This window comes from Budorcas taxicolor, chromosome 10 (assembly GCF_023091745.1).
Source record: "Budorcas taxicolor isolate Tak-1 chromosome 10, Takin1.1, whole genome shotgun sequence".
Classification (NCBI taxonomy): domain Eukaryota; kingdom Metazoa; phylum Chordata; class Mammalia; order Artiodactyla; family Bovidae; genus Budorcas; species Budorcas taxicolor.
Genome location: NC_068919.1, coordinates 39,868,405 through 39,893,585, shown reverse-complemented (window position 1 = coordinate 39,893,585; position 25,181 = coordinate 39,868,405).

The window sequence follows — 25,181 nt, the reverse complement described above, 5'->3', positions numbered from 1 at the left end:
AATTTTTCATAATTAATAGCTATGGCAGATACAGCCACATATGCTAAAAGATATATTAAAAGAGCTACTTTTGCAGAATTAGAGATAAACTTTTCACTAATGTTAGGGACATATTTAAATACTTATTTAAACTTATCTAAAGCAAAATCAACACACTTCTAGCTGACTAAGGGAAAAACAAAGGCTTTTTGAAATAAAATCACAAGTGAAAAAAGAGAAATAACAGATATCATAGTCATACTAAGGATTATAAGAGAACGTTATAAACAGCCATATGTCAACAAATGGAGAGCCTAGACAAAATGGACAAATCCTTAGAATCATACAACTTTCCAAGACTGAAGAAACAGAAAATCATTTAATAGACCAATCAATGCTCCTGCTGCTGCTAAGTCGCTTCAATCGCATCCAACTCTGTGCAACCCCATAGACGGCCTCCTACCAGGCTCCTCCGTCCCTGGGATTCTCCAGGCAAGAACACTGGAGTGGGTTGCCATTTCCTTCTCCAATGCATGAAAGTGAAAAGTGAAAGTGAAGTCGCTCAGTCGTATCCTACACTTAGCTACCTCATGGACTGCAGCCTACCAGGCTCCTCTGTCCATGGGATTCTCCAGGCAAGAGTACTGGAGTGGGGTGCCATTGCCTTCTCCAGACCAATCACTAGTAGAGAGATTAAAACAGTAATCAAAGAGCTCTCAAAAAACAAGCCCAAGAATGTATGACTTCACAGGTAAGTTCTACCAAACATTCAAAGAAGATTTAATACCTACCCTTCTCAAAGTTTTTCAAAAAATTGAAGAGGAGGGAAGCTTTTTAAACTTTTATTATGAGGGTTACATTACCTTGTTACTAAAACCTGAGAAACGACAAACCATGTAGGGCCCTAAATGGGAAACCTTAAAAAAGAAGGGCTAGCATTGCAGTTTAGAGCTAAGATGGTGCCTGGAGGAAGCGATGAGGGCGTGGTGTAAGTTGTTTGTCAAAACTTTTGGTTGGCTCTCTTGATTTCCCTGCGGGTGGACAGCCGTGATCACCATAGACTCCTGTTACAATGAAGCGCATGACGACTTGACCTTTAAGGTGATTGGTGCAACTATGGTATATTAAGATTTGACCTTTAATGTGATTGGTGCAATTATGGTATATTACAGTTTGACCTTTAACGTGATTGGTACAACTATGGCATATTACGATTTGACCTTTAACGTGATTGGTGCAACTATGGAAAGTCCCTCGCAAAACCCCCTTGCTTGCCTATATAAACCAAGAGTTTGTGGCAATAAAGCGGAACTGCTTAGATGGAACCCCTGTGGCTCACCAGGAGGCTGGGTTGGCAGACAGCAGGCTCACCTCTCCTTGGGACCCCTCAGCTTTGCTGAGGGAAGTTCCACTGCCTCTTTCTTTCTGTGGAGCACCCCCCGCAAAACCACACACACACAAAAGAAAATTATAAGACAATATCTCTGATGAATAAATATTAGCAAACCAAATAAAATAACACATTAAAAGGATCATACTTATGATCAAGTGGAATTTGTTCCAGAGATACAAAGATGGTTGAACACCTACAAATCAAACAACATGGTACACTACCTTAACCAAATGATGGGTAAAAGCCATATGATTATCACAATATATGTAGACAAAATATTTGACAGGATTTAATACCCATTTATGAATAAAAATGAGTAAAGAAGGAACATATATCAACATAATAAAAGCCATATATGACAAATCTGGATTCCCCTGGCAGCTCAGATGGTAAAGAATCTGCCTGTAACATAAGAGTTTGATTCCTGGAAGAAATTTGGAAGAAACCCTGGAGAAGGGAATGCCTACCTACTCCAGTATTCTTGACTAGAGAATCCCATGGACAGAGAAACCTGGCGGGCTACAGCCCATTGGGTTGTTAAGAGTCACAACTGAGTGCATGCATGAGAGATGCACAGCCAACATCATACTCAGCGGTGAAAACTGAAGGCTACCCATCTCAAATCAGGAACAACACAAAAATACCCACTCTCGCCACTTTTATTTAAAAGTATTTGATGCTAAAGCCAAAGTAATTAGGCAAAAAAAGAAATAAAAGGAAATCAACTTGGAAAGGAAGAAGCAAAACTGGCATTATTTGCAGATGACATAATTATATATATATAAAACACGAAAGACTCCACCAAAAATTATTAAAAATAATACAGTAAAGTTGCAGGATACATAATCAATAGGAAAATGGGCTGTATTTCCTATATGTTAATAATAAGCTAACAGAAAAATAAATTATAAGCACAATCTCATTCACCATCACACCAAAAAAGAGAAAAATACCTAGGAATAAATTTAACCAAGGAGACAAAAGACCTGTATACTGAGAACTATAATATACTGTTGAAAAAAATTGAAAAAGATGCAAAAGGAAATATATTCTATGTTCACAGATTGAAAGAATTAACATTGTTAAAAATGTCCATATATCCTAAAGAAATCTACACATTCAACACACTTCCTATCAAAATCCCAATGACATTTCATTTAGAAAAAGAACAAAAAATTCTAAAATGTATATGGAAACACAAAAGACCTTGGATTCCCAAAGAAATCCTGAGAAAAATGAAGAATGTTGGAGGTGTTACATTCCCTGATTTCAAACTATATTACAAATTCATAGTAAACAGAACAGCATAGTACTGGGAGAAAAACATAGACATAGATCAGTGAAACAGAATTGAGAGCTGAGAAATCCACACTTATGTGGACAATTAATATATGACAAAAAAAGCAAAAAATACGCAATGGAGAAAGGATATTCTCTTCAATAAATGGTGTTTGGAAAACGAGACAGTCCCATGGGGGGGAAAAAAAAAAAACTAAAGCATTATCTCATATCATATCAAAAATAACAAAATGGATTAAAGATTTGAATGTAAGGCCTGAAACCATAATACACCTAGAAGAAAACAGAGGCATTACACTCTTTAACATCAGTCTTAGTAATGTCTTTTTAGATAGGAATCCTCAGCAAAGGTAAACAAAAGCAAAACAAAATAAATGGAACTGCATTAAACTAAAAACCTTCTGCATAGCAAAGGAAATCATCAATAAAACAAAAGTACAACTTAACCAAATGGGAGAAGATATATTCAAATGATATATCTGATAAGTTACTAATATCCAAAATATATAAAGAACTCATACAACTCAACAACAAGAAAAAACACCTCAATTTAAAAGTGGATAGAAGAGTGAATAGACATTTTTCCAAAGGAGACACACAGATGGCCAGCAGTTACATGAAAAGATGTTCAATATCATTAATTATTGGGAAAATACAAATCAAAACCACATTGAGATGATCACCCCACCCCTGTTATAATGGCTGTCATCAAAAAGGCAAGATATAACAAAAGTTGGTAAGGATGTGGAGAAGAGATAACTTTCATACATTATTAGAAGAAACATAAACTGGCTCAGCCTTTATAAAAAACCAAATAGAATGTAGAAAACAAACTTATGGTTATCAGAAGGAAAGGGAGAAGGGGTAAATTGAAAGATTGGGATTGACATTCACACACTACTGTATGTAAAGTAGATAACTAGTAAGGATCTACTGTTAATTTGAGAGAGAACTCTACACAATACTCTAATAACCTAAATTAGAGAAGAATATGAAACAGAATGAATATATGTATATGTGTAACTGATTCACTTTGCTATACACCTGAAACTAATACAACATTGCAAATCAACAATATGCCAATTAAAATTTTTTAAAAAAATAAAATGGAGATTCCTTAACAAAATAAGAACTATCATATGATCCAGCTATCTCACTTCTGGGTATTTTTCTCAAGAATAGAAAAACACTAATTTGGAAAGATATATGCACTCATATCTGGAGAAGGCAATGGCACCCCACTCCAATACTTTTGCCTGGAAAATCCCATGGGTGGAGGAGCCTGGTAGGCTGCAGTCCATGGCGTCGTAAGGAGTCGGACACAACTGAACGACTTCACTATCACTTTTCACTTTCATGCACTGGAGAAGGAAAGTGGCAGCCCACTCCAGTGTTCTTGCCTGGAGAATCCCAGGGATGGAGGAGCCTGGTGGGCTGCCATCTATGGAGTCTCACAGAGTCGGACACGACTGAAGCAACTTAACAGCAGCAGCAGGAGCAGCAGCAGCATGAACTCATATGTACATCATTGCATTATTTATAATAGGCAAGATAAGAAAATAACCTAAGCATCCATGTTATAGGGTGTATAGAGTTAGAAATATAATGTTGGAAAATTGAAACATGTAATGTGATAATCCAATGTTACCTCAATATAGATGAAAATTGATAAAGAAAAGTAAAAATTCAATAAATAAAAATAAAGCTACCTATTATAATAGGATAATTATTTATATTTATTTTCTTATGCAGAAAAATTCTAGGTAATGACAGTGGAGTGCAGAAAGATTTTATAGTTCTCATTTTCCTAAAAGCAAAAAAGCAAGCAAATAATGAAAACTGGAAGAAATGGAAAGATAAACACATCTGAATGGAGAGTTCCAAAGAATAGCAAGGAGAGATAAGAAAGCCTTCCTCAGTGATCAATACAAAATATAGAGAAAAACAATAGAATGGGAAGGACTAGAGACCTCTTCAAGAAAATTAGATACCAAGGGAACATATCATGCAAAGATGGGCACAAAAAAGGATAGAAATGGTATGGATCTAACAGAAGCAGAAGATATTAAGAAGAGGTGGCAAGAATACACAGAAGAACTTTACAAAAAAGATCTTCATGACCCAGATAACCATGATGATGTGATCACTCACCTAGAGGCACACATCCTGGAATGTGAAGTCATGTGGGCCTTAGGAAGCATCAGTACGAACAAAGCTAGTGGAGGTGATGAATTCCAGTTGAGCTATTTCAAATCCTGGAAGATGATGCTGTGAAAGTGCTGCACTCAATATGCCAGCAAATTTGGAAAACTCAGCAGTGGCCACAGGACTAGAAAAGGTCAGTTTTCATTCTAATCCAAAGACAAGCAATACCAAAGAATGTTCAAACTACTGCACAATTGCATGCATCTCACATGCTAGTAAGGAGAAGGCAATGGCAGCCCACTCCAGTACTCTTGGCTGGGAAATCCCATGGACAGGGGAGCCTGGTGGGCTGCAGTCTATTGGGTCACGGAGTTTGACACGATTGAGCAACTTCACTTTCACTTTTCACTTTCATGCATTGGAGAGGGAAATTGCAACCCACTCCAGTGTTCTTGCCTGGAGAACCCAGGAATGGCGGAGCATGGTGGGCTACCTTCTATGGGTCGCACAGAGTTGGACATGACTGAAGCGACTTAGCAGCAGCAGCAGCACATGCTAGTAAAGTAATGCTCAAAATTCTCCAAGCCAGTCTTCAACAGTACGTGAAATGAGAACTTCCAGATGTTCAAACTGGATTTTGAAAAAGCACACGAACCAGAGCCCAAATTGCCAACATCTGTTAAATCATCAAAAAAGCAAGAGAGTTCCAGAGAAACATCTACTTCTGCTTTATTGACTCTGCCAAAATCTTTAATTGTGTGGGTCACAATAAACTGTGGAAAATTCTGAAAGAGATGTGAATACCAGACCGCCTGACCTACCTATTGAGAAATCTGTATGCAGGTCAAGAAGCAACAATTAAAATGGGACATGGATCAATGGGCTGGTTCCAAATTGGGAAGTAGTATGTAAAGGCTGTATATTGTCACCCTGCTTATTTAACTTCTATGCATAGTACATTGTGAGAAACACTGGGCAGGATGAAGCACAAGCTGAAATCAACATTTCCTGGAGAAATATCAATAACCTCAGATACTCAGATGACACCACTCTTATGGCAGAAAGTGAAGAGGAACTGAAGAGTCTCTTGATCAAAGTGAAAGAGGAGAGTGAAAAAGTTGGCTTAATACTCAACATTAGGAAAAAAACTAAGTTCATGGCATCCGGTCCCATCACTTCATGGCAAATAGTAGAGAAACATGGAAACAGTGAGAGACTTTATTTTGGGGGGCTCCAAAATCACTGCAGATGGTGACTGTAGTCATGAAATTAAAAGATGCTTGCTCCTTGGAAGAGAAGCTATGACAAACCTAGACAGCTATTTAAAAGCAGAGATATTACTTTGCCTACAAAGATCTGTCTAATCAAAGCTATGTTTTTTTCCAGTAGCCACGTAAGGATGTGAGAGTTAGACCAGATAGAAAGCTGAGCACCAAAGAATTGATGTTTTTGAACTGTAGTGTTGGAGAAGACTCTTGAGAGTCCCATGGACTGCAAGGAGATCTAATCAGTTATTCTTAAAGGAAATCAGTCCTGAATATTCATTGGAAGGACTGATGCTGAAGCTGAAGCTCCAATACTTTGGCCACCTGATGGGAAGAACTAACTCACTGCAACAGCTGATTCTGGGAAAGATGGAGTGCAGGAGGAGAAAAGGATGACAGGGCAAGATGTTTGGATGGCATCACCAACTGAATGGACATGAGTTTGAGAAAGCTTTGGGAATTGGCGATGGACAGGAAAGCCTGGCATGCTTCAGTCCACAGTGTTGCAAAGAGTCAGACACGACTGAGTGACTGAGCTGAACTGATTAAGAACAAGGGATTTCCCTGGTGATCTAGTGTTTAAGACTATGCCCTTCTAATGTGAAATGCCAGGCTGGATGAAGCACAAGTGGAAACCAAGATTGCTGGGAGAAATATCAGTAACCTCAGATACACAAATGAAATCACCCTTATAGCAGAAAGCAAAGAGGAACCAAAGAGCCTCTTGATAACGTGAAAAAAAAAGAGTGAAAAAGCTGGTTTGAAACTCAGAATTCAAAAATCAAAGATCATGGAATCTGGTCCCATCACATCATGGCAAATAGATAGGAAGACATTGGAGACAGTGAGAGACTTTATTTTTCTCGGGCTCCAAAATCACTGCAGATGGTGATCAGCCATGAAATTAAAAGTCACTTGCTCCTTGGAAGAAAAGCTGTGACAAAACTAGACAGCTATTAAAATGCAGGGACATTACTTTGCCAACAAAGGTCCATCTATTCAAAGCTATGGTTTTTCCAGTACCCATGTATAGATATGAGAGTTGGACTGTAAAGGAAGCTGAGCACCAAAGAATTGATGCTTTTGAACTGTGGTGTTGGAGAAGACTCTTGAGAGTCCCTTGCACTGCAAGGAGATCCAATCAGCCCATCCTAAAGGAGATCAATCCTGAATATTCATTAGAAGGACTGAGGCTGAAGCTGGAAGCTCCAATACATTGGCCATCTGATGGGAACAGCTGACTTATTGGAAAAGACCCTGATGCTGGGAAAGATTGAAGGCAGAGTGAGAGGGGATTTCAGAGGAGGGATGGTTGGATAGCATCACTTACACAATGAACTTGAGTCTGAGCAATCTCTGGGAGATGGTGAAAGACAGGAAAGCCTGGATTGCTGCAGTCTATGCGGTCACAAAGAGTCAAACACTTTTGAGCGACTGAACAACAACAAGGTTTGATCCCTGATATTAGGAAACTAAGATCCCACATGCCATGCAGTATTACAACAAAAAAAAAAGAAAAGAAAAACAAACAAACAAAAAAACCCTAAACATATAGTGTACACACACACACACACACAAACAGTATAAATCTCTTCAGTGACAGAGGAAATGTTTTTTCCTTATATATTACTTTTTTAATTTGAAAAATCTATAATTCATTGAACATACCAAATAAAAGTAAAGGATGTGGCATGGTCACTAAGCTTAGATATGAGACATGCTTAAACCAGAGATTCACTGCTGACAGAGAAAAGCTGACATATTATCTCTTTGCTTTATAACTTCTCTATTAGCTTCTGTTTGTAATGCAGTGAAGTTTGTACAATTATTCAGAACTTGCATCCTTTTGACATATTCATCAATAAAAATGTACAAGACCCTAAAATCGTTTAAAATTAGCATTTAGTGACACTTACAAATAAGGTTTTAATTGGTAGAAGGAAACTTTGCATGCAAAGTACATATTGTATGTCACATTTTATTAACTACTATGGCAAGTTCCCTGCTAACATTTTTGTAAACAATTCTGTAAAGGTAATGTTGTTATTTATTCACCTCAGACCAAGAACATAGAAGGCCTTTTAATTTTCAGCCTATTGTTGGCTTAATTTGAATAATTTTAGAGCAGTTTTGGCATTAAGTCTAGTGGTGAAAATGGAGATGTTTATCAACCAATCATATGCATTCTCAAAAACTTCAGGCATTAGTACCTTGACATCTATGATAGGGCAAATAAAAATTGATTTTGTTTTCAAAAAAATATAGACCTGATATTACTAAATTTCATCAATGGTAAATTTGAAATATGTCTAAACACAAAAAAAGAAGAAGGGTAAGATGGCGGAGGAATAGGATGGGGAGACCAATTTCTCCCTCACAAATTCCTCAAAAGAACATTTCAACGCTGAGCAAACTCCACAAAACAACTTCTGAATGCTGGCAGAGGCCATCAGGCACCCAGAAAAGCAGATCATTGTCTTCAAAAACAGGTAGGAAAAAATATAAAAGACGAAAAAAGAGACAAAGGAGGTGAGGAGGGAGCCCAGGAAAGGAAGCCCGTCCCGGGAAGGGAATTTTAAGAAGGGAGGTTTCCAAACACCAGGAAACACTCTCCCTGCCGTCTGTGGTGAGCCTTGGAAGCACAGAGGGCAACATGACAGGAAGGAAAAATAAATAAATAATTAAAACCAACAGATTACAAGCCCAACAGTAACTCCCCCAGCGGAAAAGCAGCACAGACGCCTGCATCCACCACTAACCAGTCGGGGCAGGGCAGGGAGGTGAGGGATGTGCGGGCTGCAGTGCTTTGTAAGAATTGGGCAGGAACGCCCCACGCGTAACCAGAACGAACTAACTTGGGCTAGCAAACCAGACTGGGATAGCTACCATGCGAAAAGCTCGAACATAAGACACCGCCATGACCGCGCACAGAACAAAGGACGGAACGGAAATAGCCGGCTGCAGACCATCGCCCGCTTGGGACAGGCAGCCAGAGCCGTAAGGGCTGGAAAGGGGCAATCGCAGCCCCGGAGAGACTTTACCTACCAAACTGCAAGCAGGCTTCTTTGCTAAGACTTCCGGGGGTGCTGGACAGTCACCATCTGCCTCACAAGGGGTGCCAGCGATACACCCAGAAAACTGAGCAGCAGAGACAGGAAAGGTGACAAGTCGCAGTGATCGCGCTCGCCAAACTCCTGAGCTACTCGGACCTGGGAAGGGCACAAAACACAGTCCCAACCAAATCTGCACCTCTGAGGGCTACCTGAGCGCCGAACCTGAGCGGCTTAGACTGGGGAGGTGCACGCAGCCTAGGGCCGGCCTCAGACGGTTCTCGGCTGAGCAACGTAGAGCCGAGCGGTTTGTGCGCCGCAAGCAGGGACAGGCCCAGTGGGGCTGAGACACTGTGTGCACACGACAGTGTTATTTGTTTGCAGCATCCCTCCCTCCCCACAGCGCGACTGAACAAGTGAGCCTAAAATAAAAAAAAAAGTGTCCACCACCGTCCCCCCACCCCATGTCAGGACGGAAATCAGGCACTGAAGAGACCAGCAAACAGAAGAAGTTAAACAGAGGGAACCGCCTTGGAAGTGACCCCACACTGCCCACAACACCAGAGAAAGGGCCAGATATATCTTTACTATTTTTATAATCATTCCTTTTTTGTTCTTTTTTTTTTTCTTTTTATTTTTTGTTGATGCTGTTGTGGGGTTGTTTTTTCCTCTTTTCTTTTTCTTGTTTTTTTTTTTTTTCTAACTTTTTAAAATTGTTAAGTCCTCTATTTCTTCTCTAATTTTTATTTCTATAACCTACTACTACTTTTCAAAAAAAAAAAGACTATTTTTTAAAGCAAACACCATATATAGCCTTTGTGTGGTTGTTGTTGGTGTTTTTTTAATAATTCTTGTGGCTTTGTTTTTTTTTTTTTTTTTCTTCTTTTCTTTAATATTGTATTTTTGAAAATCCAACCTCTACTATAGATTTTTATTCTTTGCTTTTTGGTTTTTGTTGTCAATTTTGTACATTTAAAAACCCAAACTTCACTACCCAATTTTACCTGAGAGCGAGATTACTGGCTTGACCACACTCTCCTCCTTTGGACCCTCCTTTTTCTCCACCAGGTGGCTTCTGTCTCTTCCCTCCCCCTTCTCTTCTCTATCCAACTCTGTGAATCTCTGTGTGTTCCAGACAGTGGAGAACACCTAAGGAACTGGTTACTGGCTGGATTTGTCTCTCTCCTTCTCATTCCTCTCTCTTATCCTCCTGGCCACCTCTGTCTACTTCCTCCCTCTCCTCTTCCCTGTATAACTCCATGAATACCTCTGAGCGGTCCAGACTATGGAGCGCACATAAGGAAGTGACTACTGGCTAGCTTGGTCTCTCCTCTTTTAATCCCACCGCATCTCATTCCAGTCACCTCTAACTATCCCCTCCCTCTTCTCTTCTCCATGTAACTCAGTGAACCTCTCTGGGTGTCCCTCAATGTGGAGAAACTTTTCATCTTTAACCTAGATGTTTTATCATTGGTGCTGTATAGATGGAGAAGTCTAGAGGCTACTATAAAAATAAAACTGAAAACCAGAAGCAGGGGGCTTAAGTCCAAAGCCTGAGAACATCAGAGAACTCCTGAATTCAGGAAACATTAATCAATAGGAGTTCAACAAATGCCTCCATACCTACACTGAAACCAAGCTCCACCCAAGGGCCAACAAGTTCCAGAACAAGACATACCACACAAATTCTCCAGCAACACAGGAACACACTCCTGAGCTTCAATATACAGGCAGCTCAAAGTTACTCCAAAACCATTGACGTTTCATAACCCATTACTGGTCACTCCACTGCACTCCAGAGAGAAGAAACCCAGCTCCACCCACCAGAACTCCAACACAAGCCTCCCTAACCAGGAAACCTTGACAAGCCACTGATACAACCCCACCCACAGTGAGGAAGCTCCATAATAAAGAGAACTCCATAAATTCCCAGAATATAGAAAGGCCACCCCAAACGCAGCAATATAACCAAGATGAAGAGACAGAGGAATACTCAGCAGGTAAAGGAACAGGAGAAATGCCCACCAAACCAAACAAAAGAGGAATAGATAGGGAATCTACCTGAGAAAGAATTCTGAATATTGATAGTGAAAATGGTCCAAAATCTTGAAATCAAAATGGAATCACAGATAAATAACCTGGAGACAAGGATTGAGAAGATACAAGAAAGGTTTAACAAGGACCTAGAAGAAATAAAAAAGAGTCAATATATAATGAATAATGCAATAAATGAGATCAGAAACACTCTGGAGGCAACAAATAGTAGAATAGCGGAGGCAGAAGATAGGATTAGTGAAATAGAAGATAGAATGGTAGAAATAAATGAATCAGAGAGGAAAAAAGAAAAACAAATTAAGAGAAATGAGGACAATCTCAGAGACCTCCAGGACAATATGAAATGCTCCAACATTCGAATTATGAGTCCCAGAAGAAGAAGACAAAAAGAAAGGCCATGAGAAAATCCCTGAGGAAATCATAGTTGAAAACTTCCCTAAAATGGGGAAGGAAATAATCACCCAAGTCCAAGAAACCCAGAGAGTTCCAAATAGGATAAACCCAAGGCGAAACACCCCAAGACACATATTAATCAAATTAACAAAAATCAAACACAAAGAACAAATATTAAAAGCAGAAAGGGAAAAACAACAAATAACACACAAGGGGAATCCCATAAAGATAACAGATGATCTTTCAATAGAAATTCTTCAGGCCAGGAGAGAATGGCAAGACATACTTAAAGTGATGCATGAAAATAACCTACAGCCCAGGTTACTGTACCCAGCAAGTATTTGTACCTCATTCAAATATGAAGGAGAAATCAAAAGCTTTACAGACAAGCAAAAGCTGAGAGAATTTAGCACTACCAAACCAGCTCTCCAACAAATGCTAAAGGATATTCTCTAGACAGGAAACAAAAAGGATGTATAAACCCGAACCCAAAACAACAAAGTAAATGGTAACAGGATCATACTTATCAATAATTACCTTAAACGTAAATGGGTTGAATGCCCCAACCAAAAGGCAAAGACTGGCCGAATGGATACAAAAACAAGACCCCTCTATATGCTGCTTACAAGAGACTCACCTCAAAACAAGGGACACATACAGACTGAAAGTGAGGGCTGGAAAAAGATATTCCAAGCAAATAGAGACCAAAAGAAAGCAGGAGTGGCAATACTCATATCCGATAAAATAGACTTTAAAACAAAGGCTGTGAAAAGAGACAACGGAGGCCACTACATAATGACCAAAGGATCAATCCAAGAAGAAGATATAACAATTATAAATATATATGCACCCAACATAGGAGCACCACAATATGTAAGACAAATGCTAACAAGTATGAAAGGGGAAATTAACAATAACACAATAATAGTGGAAGACTTTAATACCCAACTCACACCTATGGACAGATCAACTAAACAGAAAATTAACAAAGAAATGCAAACTTTAAATGATACAATAGACCAGTTAGACCTAATTGATATCTATAGGACATTTCACCCCAAAACAATGAATTTCACCTTTTTCTCAACTGCTCACGGAACTTTCTCCAGGATAGATCACATCCAGGGTCATAAATCTAAACTTGATAAATTCAAAAAAAATCGAAATCATTCCAAGCATCTTTTCTGACCATAATGGATTAAGATTAGATCTCAATTACAGGAGAAAAATTATTAAAAATTCCAACATATGGAGGCTGAACAACATGCTTCTGAATAACCAATAAATCACAGAAGAAATCAAAAAAGAAATCAAAATATGCATAGAAACGAATGAAAAGGAAAACAACAACCCCAAACCTGTGGGACACTATAAAAGCAGTGCTAAGAGGAAAGTTCATAGCAATACAGGCATACCTCAAGAAACAAGAAAAAAGTCAAATAAATAACCTAACTCTACACCTAAAGTAACTAGAAAAGGAAGAAATGGAGAACCCCAGAGTTAGTAGAAGGAAAGAAATCTTAAAAATTAGGGCAGAAAAAAATGCAAAAGAAACAAAAGAGACCATAGCAAAAATCAACAAAGCCAAAAGCTGGTTCTTTGAAAGGATAAATGAAATTGACAAACCATTAGCAAGACTCATCAAGAAACAAAAAGAGAAAAATCAAATCAATAAAATTAGAAATGAAAATGGAGAGATCACAACAGACAACACAGAAATACAAAGGATCATAAGAGACTACTATCAGCAATTATATGCCAATAAAATGGACAACGTGGAAGAAATGGACAAATTCTTAGAAGAGTACAACTTTCCAAAACTGAACCAGGAAGAAATAGAAAATCTTAACAGACCCATCACAAGCATGGAAATTGAAACTGTAATCAGAAATCTTCCAGCAAACAAAAGCCCAGGTCCAGATGGCTTCAGAGTTGAATTCTACCAAAAATTTCGAGAAGAGCTAACACCTATCCTACTCAAACTCTTCCAGAAAATTGCAGAGGAACGTAAACTTCCAAACTCATTCTATGAGCCCACCATCACCCTAATACCAAAACCTGACAAAGATGCTACAAAAAAAAGAAAACTACAGGCCAATATCACTGATGAACATAGATGCAAAAATCCTCAACAAAATTCTAGCAATCAGAATCCAACAACACATTAAAAAGATCATACACCATGACCAAGTGGGCGTTATCCCAGGGATGCAAGGATTCTTCAGTATCCGCAAATCAATCAATGTAATTCACCACATTAACAAATTGAAAAATAAAAGCCATATGATTATCTCAGTAGATGCAGAGAAGGCCTTTGACAAAATTCAACATCCATTTATGATAAAAACTCTCCAGAAAGCAGGAATAGAAGGAACATACCTCAACATAATAAAAGCTATATATGACAAACTCACAGCAAACATTATCCTCAATGGTGAAAAATTGAAAGCATTTCCCCTAAAGTCAGGAACAAGACAAGGGTGTCCACTTTCACCACTAGTATTCAACATAGTTCTGGAAGTTTTGGCCACAGCAATCAGAGCAGAAAAAGAAATAAAAGGAATCCAAATTGGAAAAGAAGAAGTAAAACTCTCACTGTTTGCAGATGACATGATCCTCTACATAGAAAACCCTAAAGACTCCACCAGAAAATTACTAGAGCTAATCAATGAATATAGTAAAGTTGCAGGATATAAAATCAACACACAGAAATCCCTTGCATTCCTATACACTAATAATGAGAAAGTAGAAAAAGAAATTAAGGAAACAATTCCATTCACCATTGCAACGAAAAGAATAAAATACTTAGGAATATATCTACCTAAAGAAACTAAAGACCTATATATAGAAAACTATAAAACACTGATGAAAGAAATCAAAGAGGACACTAAGAGATGGAGAAATATACCATATTCAGGGATCAGAAGAATCAATATAGTGAAAATGAGTGTACTACCCAAAGCAATCTACAAATTCAATGCAATCCCTATCAAGCTACCAGCGATATTTTTCACAGAACTAGAACAAATAATTTCAAGATTTGTATGGAAATACAAAAAACCTCGAATAGCCAAAGCAATCTTGGAATGGACCTGGAGGAATCAACTTGCCTGACTTCAGGCTCTACTACAAAGCCACAGTCATCAAGACAGTATGGTACTGGCACAAAGACAGAAATATAGATCAATGGAACAAAATAGAAAGCCCAGAGTTAAATCCACACACATATGGACACCTTATCTTTGACAAAGGAGGCAAGAATATACAATGGATTAAAGACAATCTCTTTAACAAGTGGTGCTGGGAAAACTGGTCAACCACTTGTAAAAGAATGAAACTAGATCACTTTCTAACACCACACACAAAAATAAACTCAAAATGGATTAAAGATCTAAATGTAAGACCAGAAACTATAAAACTCCTAGAGGAGAATATAGGCAAAACACTCTCCGACATAAATCGCAGCAGGATCCTCTATGATCCACCCCCCAGAATTCTGGAAATAAAAGCAAAAATAAACAAATGGGATCTAATTAAAATTAAAAGCTTCTACACAACAAAGGAAAATATAAGCAAGGTGAAAAGACAGCCTACTGAATGGGAGAAAATAATAGCAAATGAAGCAACTGACAAACAACTAATCTCAAAAATATACAAGCAACTTATGCAGCTCAATTCCAGAAAAATAAACGATCCAATCAAAAAATGGGCCAAAGAACTAAATAGACATTTCTCCAAAGAAGACATACAGATGGCTAACAAACACATGAAAAGATGCTCAACATCACTCATTATCAGAGAAATGTGAATCAAACCACAATGAGGTACCATCTAATGACAGTTAGAATGGGTACTATCAAAAAGTATACAAACAATAAATGCTGGAGAGGGTGCAGAGATAAGGGAACCCTCTTACACTGTTGGTGGGAATGCAAACTAGTACAGCCACTATGGAGAACAGTGTGGAGATTCCTTAAAAAATTGCAAATAGAACTGCCTTATGACCCAACAATCCCACTGCTGGGCATACACACTGAGGAAACCAGAACTGAAAGAGGCACGTGTACCCCAATGTTCATCGCAGCACTGTTTATAATAGCCAGGACATGGAAACAACCTAGATGTCCATCAGCAGATGAATGGATAAGAAAGCAGTGGTACATATACACAATGGAGTATTACTCAGCCATTAAAAAGAATACATTTGAATCAGTTCTAATGAGATGGATGAAACTGGAGCCGATTATACAGAGTGAAGTGAGCCAGAAAGAAAAACACCAATACAGTATACTAACACATATATATGGAATTTAAAAAGATGGCAATGATGACCCTGTATGTGAGACAGCAAAAGAGACACAGATGTGTAGAGCAGACTTTTGGACTCAGAAGGAGAGGGAGAGGGTGGGATGATTTGGGAGAATGGCATTGTAACAGGTATACTATCATGTAAGAATCAAATCGCCAGTCTATGTCTGATGCAGGATATAGGATGCTTGGGGCTGGTGCATGGGGATGACCCAGAGAGATGTTATGGGGAGGTAGGTGGGAGGGGGGTTCATGTTTGGGAATGCATGTATACCTGTGGTGGATTCATGTCAATGTATGGCAAAACCAATACAGTATTATAAAGTAAAATAAAGTAAAAATAAAAATTAAAAAAAATAAACAGAAAATTGAACTATTGTAATACTTGTGAATAAGTTCTAATTTTAAGCTAAAGACATAGTTATCTCTTTGGATTATAGGTTCAGTTTTCACATGATAGCAAATAGAGTTGTTGTTCAATCACTATGTCATGTCTTACTCTTTACGATTGCAAAGACTGTAGCATGCCAGGCTTCCTTGACCTTCACTATCTCCTGGAGTTTGAGTAGAAGATTTTTTAATTAATTTTTATCAGAGCTTATTTACTCTACAATGTTGATTTAGTTTCTCCTGTATAACAAAGTGAAGCAGTTATACATATACATATACCATCTCTTTTTCAGATTTCCTTCCCATTTATATCATCACAGAGAACTTTAGTAGAGTTCCCTGTGCTACATAGTAGGTCCTCATTAGTTATCTTTTTTATACATAGCAGTGCATATGTGTTAATCTCAATCTCCCAATTCATTTCATTCTCCTTTTCCCCCTTGCTATCAATAAATCAGTTCTCTACATTTGTGTCTTCTCTTTTGCTTTGCAAGTAAGTTCATCTGTAACATTTTTCTACTGCTACTGCTGCTGTTAAATTACTTCAGTTGTGTCCAACTCATTGTGATCCTATGGACTGTAGCCTGCCAGGCTCCTCTGTCCAGGGGATTCTCCAGGCAAGAATACCAAAGTGGTTTGCCATGCGCTACTCCAGGGGACCTTCCCCACCCAGGGATCAAACCTGCATGTCTTATGTCTCCTATAGTGACAGGCAGGTTCTTTACCACTCATGCCACCCAGGAAGCCCACCATTTTTCCAGATTCCATATATGAGCAATATTATATGATATCTGTTTTTCTCTTTCTTACTTCACTCTGTATGACAGTCTCTAGGTCTATACATGTCTCTGCAAATGGCACTATTTCGTTCCTTTTTATGACTGAGTAACATTCCCTTGTGTAAATGTAGCACATCTTTATCCATTCATCTGTTGATAGGCATTTAGATAGCTTCCATGTCCTGGCTATTGTAAATAGTGATGCAATGAACATTAGGGTGCATATATTTTGTTAAATTATGGTTTTCTTCAGGTATATGCCCAGGAGAGGGATTGCTGGGTCATATGGTAGTTCTATTTTTAGTTTTTTGAACAAACCTCCATTCTGTTCTCCATAGTGGCTGTACCAATGTACATTCCCACCAACAATGTAGGAGGGTTCCCTTTTCTCTACTCCCCTTCAGCATTTATTGTTTGCAGATTTTTTGATAATGGCCATTCCGACTGGTGTGAGGTGATACTTCATTGTAGTTTGATTTCCCTTTCTCTAATAAGTAGTGATGTTAAGCATATTCCATGTTTGTTGGCCATCTGTATGTCTTCAGAGTAGAAAACTTTTACAGCTAGTGTATTGTGCCTGGCTTGGCAGTAGCTACAACATGATCTTGACTAGACTTTTAATTTCATTCACTTAAACATATTAGGTATAAATTTTCTCCTGAAATTATCATAGCATTACAAAATAAGTGAGACAAATATATATGTATGTAAATAAATATGTATGTAAGCACACACATATATATGATAATATTTTTATATTATATATGTTTCCATGTAAAACACATATTTATATGTAAGGCTTTATGTATACTAAACATATTCTTCATAATCATAAATTATGGTTTTAATCCTCTTGTTTCCGAGGCCAAAATTTGTCTTTAACTTACATTTCTAAAACAGTATCAAAGACACTCCTTCAGAATCACAGTCATAGATCCAATCATGTTTGAAATTTTAAAGTGTATAAACACAATAGAGACTGACAGTTTATATAAAATTCCTATTACATATAATGGTTCTGCTGATGATATCCTGTCAGCAGGACCTGTATCTTTTCCTTTGGTGTTTTTCCATCAGTGACTGGAAAGTTCATCTGCCAGGCTGTTTGATTTTAACTCATAATAAGCCTTTATAGGATTGAGGTATTTTCATCATAGTCCCTGATCATTAACAAAATGACATTGGGCAGGAGAGAATTATCCAACAGCTGACATACCTACCATATATTTTGATTATGTCAAAAGAAATTATTATTTATTATATTTTAATATCTGTTTTCAGATATAAAAATGGAAGTTATGATTATTTTATGTATGCTTGTCCTCATTCTTTGCTTTGCATGCCAACACCTTGTGTAAAATATACACTTATTAAAAGATGCAATGGGAGCCTTATTTGAAAATCTGGCTTATCTTATATATGAGAGTTAGCAATACTTGGACAAAATTATGTTTCAGCTAATAGAATGAAAAATGGGAGATAGGAAACAGAGCTTAGCAGAGCCATAACCAATAAAATGGCACAAATCCAAGAAGGAGAAGTCATGCAAGAAAATCCCTGAATATCTTTTTTGTCAGAACATGACATTAGATGAAAGGAATTCAGTAAGAATAGATTATTTTTAGGGTGGCATTTTTTGTAGTGCCTCAAATATTTAATTGAATTCAAAATGACTTTGAGATAAGTCCTGCTTTGATGTGTGAACATTGTTAGAAGTACCATAATCAGACGATGATTGTATATCCAGGGCAAGTGTGTTTATCACTGGTATTAGCAGTTACCACGTGGAGGAGTAGGCTAGAGTCAGGTTGAAACCACAGCATGCTTGAATTCAGAATGCATAGTCCCAAGTTAGTAATAGTATTAAAATTATTTATCTTTTAAAAATTTTATTTATATTAGCTATTGCAATCTGATTTAATGGTTTACCTTTCAACTTACTGTCCCTACTCACACAATCATTTCCATGGAAACAGGGTCCATTTATTACTCACAAAAGCGTAGAAGACTTCTAGAGCTGGTATTTTGTGGCTGGCTCAGAACTAGCTACAACATGATCTTGATTAAAATTTTAGCTTTGTGCACTTAAAAATGTTAGGTATAAATTTTCTGGTGAAATCAAGTTGTAGCTCTATCAAACTGAGCAAACATAGAGGCACATGGTAGGCATTCAGTTAAAAATTGAAGTAGGAATGGATGAATGACATTTTTACACTCTTCTACATTTTAAAACTTTTATACATTTAGTGTGTATTTTTTTAAATAAAGAAAACCCATAAGAAAGTTACAAATTCTTCTGTTCTTGTAGCATTTGCACTTAGAGTCTGTTCATATAAACAAGAGGATTCAGATAATATAATCTTCTGTCATGTCTATGCAGTCAACAGTTTCTGGAATAACTGCACTTTTAATACTTAAGTAAGTGTTAGTCGCTCAGTTGTGCCCAACTCTTTGCGACCCCATGGACTGCAGCCCACCAGGCTCTTCTTTCCATGAGATTTTCCAGGCAAGGATACTGGAGTGGATTGCCATTTCCTTCTCCAGGGGATCTTCCCAACCCAGGGATCGAACTCAGGTTTCCTGCACTGCAGGCAGATTCTTTACCGACTGAGCTACAAGGGAAGCCCTGTAATACTTACACATAATTTAGTGATGTGAGAGTGTGAAAGACAGGCAAAATGGATTTTTAATTTTGGATTTAATATTTCTTCCACTAAGTGTAATGAAAATTTTCAGGAGTTCACAAATAGACATAAACTGTTTCAGAGAGACAGTTTTCAGAGAGAGCCCTTTAAAATTAATCTGATATCATGTTGGGATATTAACTAGGAACTGAGCAATTGTTGAGCATGTGCAGAATATAGAGTCCCTGCAGACTGTATTTTTAAAGATAGAGATTTCTAGTGGCTAACTTAGTAGCTGGGACATTATAGAAACATATAGAAACATATAATCCTGGTAACAGACTGATCATCAAGTTTACAAAACATAGCTGGCTCCAGTTTTGTATCAGAATATTATACACATGCATAGTTATATCTATATTTATTCTTAACACAGTGACTACTTCTATGTATCTGAGAGTATTTGAGTGAATTACAAAGTTATATGTACCCTCAAGTGCCCTGCAATACTTTTTACTCATGTCCTACATTGGGATACATAGTTGAAAAACTGATATTTCAGCTTGTTACACTTAAATTTACCATGCTTAAATGTTATTTTTATGAAAAATATGTATATAGAAGACAATCATACATATATGAAAATAAAGACATATATACAACATTATCCCAAGTCTTTGTAAATCTTTAGGATTGTTTTAGAGGTTGAATAATATTACATCAAATCTCTTCTCCATATTTTATTGAATAGTTGCTAGATATATCATTGCAAAACACTGTAATTGAAGCTCAAAAATAATATATTGAGAAAAGCATTATTAAACCCATAGACCAAGGCAGATGTGATAATAATCCTCTCAAACTAACAGTTTATTATTTTAGATTTTTTCTTCAAAATAAAATAGATTAGGAAGTAAGATCTGACAACTGAAAGATGACCATACAACCTATGAAACTTTCTTTTTTTTTTTTCTTTTTGGTACTTGAAAGTTGAGTCTTGCTTAGCTTACTGCCCAGTTGGGTGGACCACCAATAAATCATGAAAAAATTGTAAAATGTAAATATATGATTTGAAGCTAAGAGTAAAGCAGTTGAATGTAAGTGTGCTCATCTACTGCTGCTTTGTTTGGAGGCATTTTTATTGCGGTCTGTAAAATGATGTTGAAGAGAGGGCACTCAGGAATCAGACTCCATCATCATTTGGTAGATAATCTTATCCAAATTTTAGAAAATAAACTGATTTTTACAGTCTTGGTCAGGAGGCTTAAAGCATATTTCCTTTTTCAAAACATATAGGCACCATTGGATAGAAGCACTATCATTGGCTGACATCAGTTCAGTTCAATTCAGTCGCTCAGTTGTGTCTGAATTTTTGTGACCTCATGGACTGAAGCATGCCAGGCCTCCTTGTCCATTAACAACTCCTGGAACTTGCTCAGACTCATGTGCATCAAGTCAGTGATGCTGTCCAACCATCTCATCCTCCATCATCCCCTTCTCCTCCTGCCTTCAATCTTTCCCAGCATCAGGGTCTTGTCCAATGAGTCGGTTCTTCATATCAGGTGGCCAAAGTATTGGAGATTCAGCTTCAGCATCAGTCCTTCTAATGAACATCCAAGACTAATCTCTTTTAGGATGGACTGGTTGGATCTCCTTGCAGTCCAAGGAACTCTCAAGAGTCTTCTCCAACACCACAGTTCAAAAGCATCAATTCATTGGTGCTCAGTTTTCTTCACAGTCCAACTCTCACATCCACACATGACTACTGGAAAAACCATAGCTTTCATGAGATGGAGCTTTGTTGGCAAAGTAATATCTCTTCTTTTTAATACGCTGTCTAGGTTGGCCATAGTTTTTCTTCCAAGGAGCAAGTGTCTTTTAATTTCATGTCTGCAGTCACCATCTGCAGTGACTTTGGAGCCCAAGAAAATGAAGTCTGTCACTGTTTCCATTGTTTCCCCAACTAGTTGCCATGAAGTGATGGGACTGCATGCCATGATCTTTGTTTTTGAATGTTGAGTTTTAAGCCAGCTTTTTTCACATACCAATCTTGGAATGGTCATATGGAGGCCTTTCTGGGACAGACACCTCCCCCTACCTCCTCTCTGAAGAACCTACATAATAGTATCTAATGCATTTTCCCTGAGTTTTTCAGATGTTAAAGTCACTACCAAATGGAACAAATTAACTACTTGATGATCATGATCATGTAGAACTGACCTTCTAGCACCTAAGGATTGTTAATGTTGACTCCTGTGACACCGTCTTGTTACCTCACCATCAGCCAATCAGAGGACCATGTAGGAGCTGATCACATACCCTGTGACACACCTCCCTCACTTTGCCTTTTAAAATGCTTTGCTGAAACCCTTCTAGGAGATCAAAGTTTTAGAGCAAGGGCGAGCCACCTGTTCTCCTTGTATTGCCACTTTTATAATAAACACTGTACTTTCCTTCACCACAACCCAGTGTCAGTAGATTGGCTTTACTGTTTGTGGGCAAGTGGACGGTCCCAAGTTTTCTATCTAACATTGTTGGATAGAAAAGCAAAGAATTTTGCAGACCTTAAAGCAATTTCTATAGACTGATGCTTGGAAACAAGATCTGGTTCAAATTGCTCCATTTGATGCTTCCATGGGCAACTAAAGGAGCAATTAAATCTGCCAACTTCAAATAAGAGTAACAATGGGGAATTGAAACTGAACTTCAAAGTGAATTAAGGTGCTGATAAAGATACAATATTTCTACCCTTGTCAAGGGGGGAAAAATAGATTTTCAAAGTGACACTTCTTTAAAAATAAAGCAAAAATCAAAAATATCTATGCAAAATTATGCTAAATATAGGAAGCTCTTGTGGTCACTATCTGAATATCACAGGAGACTTTGTTACTAATTAAACTGTCAGTGGAACCACCACTGTCTACCCTATTCCACTCATAGTCAGGCATAACATGTTTCCAAATAGAGTCTTGGAAATTCTGACCACTGCCTCCATGCTGGAGAATATCTCTCAATTTTAGAGACAAAAACATAATGCATTGTTGGGAAATTACATTTTCATTTTATTAAAAATGTTTCTCCTTTAGCATTTCTTCATGCTATAGTTTTTCCTGTGGTCATGTATGGATGTGAGAGTTGGACTGTGAAGAAGGCTGTGTGCCGAAGAATTGATGCTTTTGAACTGTGGTGTTGGAGAAGACTCTTGAGAGTCCCTTGGACTGCAAGGAGATCCAACCAGTCCATTCTGAAGGGGATCAGCCCTGGGATTTCTTTGGAAGGAATGATGCTAAAGCTGAAACTCCAGTACTTTGGCCACCTCATGCGAAGAGTTGACTCACTGGAAAAGACCCTGATGCTGGGAGGGATTGGGGGCAGGAGGAGAAGGGGACGACAGAGGATGAGATGGATGGAAGGCATCACGGACTCGATGGACGTGAGTCTGAGTGAACTCTGGGAGTTGGTGATGGACAGGGGGGCCTGGCATGCTGCGATTCATGGGGTCGCAAAGAGTCAGATACGACTGAGTGACTGAACTGAACTGAACATGCACTACATACCTAATTGAATACCCTATTGTATTACGATGGCTGTTGATGGTATGAAACATTTCTTTGAGAAATGGGAAGCACTTGAAATAAAACATGGATCTTAGTTTTAATTCAGTCAAGTGACAAAATATAAAATTAATGACTTTCTTTAAAAAAAAATAGAGGACATGTTGGTAGGAAAATGATCAATTTTTAATGGCACAAAAAGTTAAACATTTAAGAAGAATTTAATAAGAACTATACAAATCTTATGTGAAAAATGTTAGAATATACCTGAAGGACACAAAAGTAGAATTGAACAAAAACAACAACACATTAAAAAGATGACAATTATATTAATATATAAAGATATATATTTAAATGTATATAAAGATGTATATATATATTTACATATATATTAATACTTTGTATATATTATAAATATATGTGTATATACTTGGAGAAGGCAATGGCACCCCACTCCAGTACTCTTGCCCGGAAAATCCCAGGGATGGGGGAGCCTCATGGGCTGCCGTCTTTGGGGTTGCACAGAGTCGGACACGACTGAAGCAACTTAGCAGCAGTGTATATACTATATATATAAATATATATGTATTTAATATATAAAGTCACTACAATACCAAATAAAATGCAAACAAAATATTCCAGGAAGTGAATTAAAGTAATACAAAAATTCATACAGACATATAACATGTTCGAATGAAAGAATAACATCATCAAGGTGGTGTCACGGATCATTCATGACATCAGTCCCCTTCATGAGAAGACTAATTAGCAGCTATCCGCAGAGAAAACATCCCTGTGAAAATGCCAGAAGTGGGGATGCCCCTGAAGCACCCAACTGGACCACAGAAAAGGACTGAATTAGAAGAGTAAGAGGAGTGGCTTCACTCTGACCATATCTTCCCTCCCCCAGGCCAGTACAGAGGTGAATCTATAGCTCTTCTCTACATCTAAACTTTCTCTAGTGGTGAAGAAGAGCCCAAGGTGAACATCCAGCTCTCCCATCATTGAGGGAGAATTCTCAGGAAGCCCAGTTGGGTCCTGCCAAGTGGAGATCATTAAGGGAATCCTTAGGCCTAGACCACTGTTGGACAGGAGCTTATAGACCATGACCACTCAGATCATGGCTGATCACTTTCTTGGTTATTGGAGTGACCAAGCAGTGTTCCCAGCTTCAGTACAGATGCCTGATAACAAAGAAGCACATTCTTTGGCCTGCCTGAGCAGGGAAACAAATTCACAACTACCACCACCTCCAACTGCTGAGCATAGCCTCCAGATTCACTCAGCAGGAAGCAATGTCAGAAAACCCAGGCAGCTGTAGAGCCAGTGCTACAGCCTCACTTGGACAGGAAGCCAAGGCAGTAAATCTCAACTGTTGAGCATAGCCTCTGGCCCTGCCTAACCAGAGAGACTGAACAGTGATCCTGGGCAGCCTTGGAGCCCAGCCTATGCCTTGTTCCCATTGTGGAATGCAGAATGCAACTTCATCCAGACAGAAAGCATAGCCACACAACCCAGCTGTGGAGTATATCCTGTAGCTTCAACTGACCAGGAAACACAGACAGTGCCACTGCCCAACCACAGAACAGTCTCCAGTCCCACTCAACTAAAGGATACAGATAGATGGAGGCACTGCCTAACCAGAAAGCCTGGCCAGTGACCTCACCCAACAGCAGTGCACAGGCAGCAACTTACCTGATCATGAAGCCAGTAGTCCTGCCCAACTTCAAGGCAAAACCTGGCCTGATCTCGGAGCAAAACCTACATCCCTGCCTGAATAGTTACATACATTAAGAAAAAAGGAAGAATTCAAATACACAAACTAACTTTACCCATCAAAATAGACCATTTCCTAACTCCATACACAAAAATAAACAGAATGGATTAAAGACTTAAATATACGGTCAGAAACTATAAAGCTCTTAGAGGAAAACATAGGCAGTATAC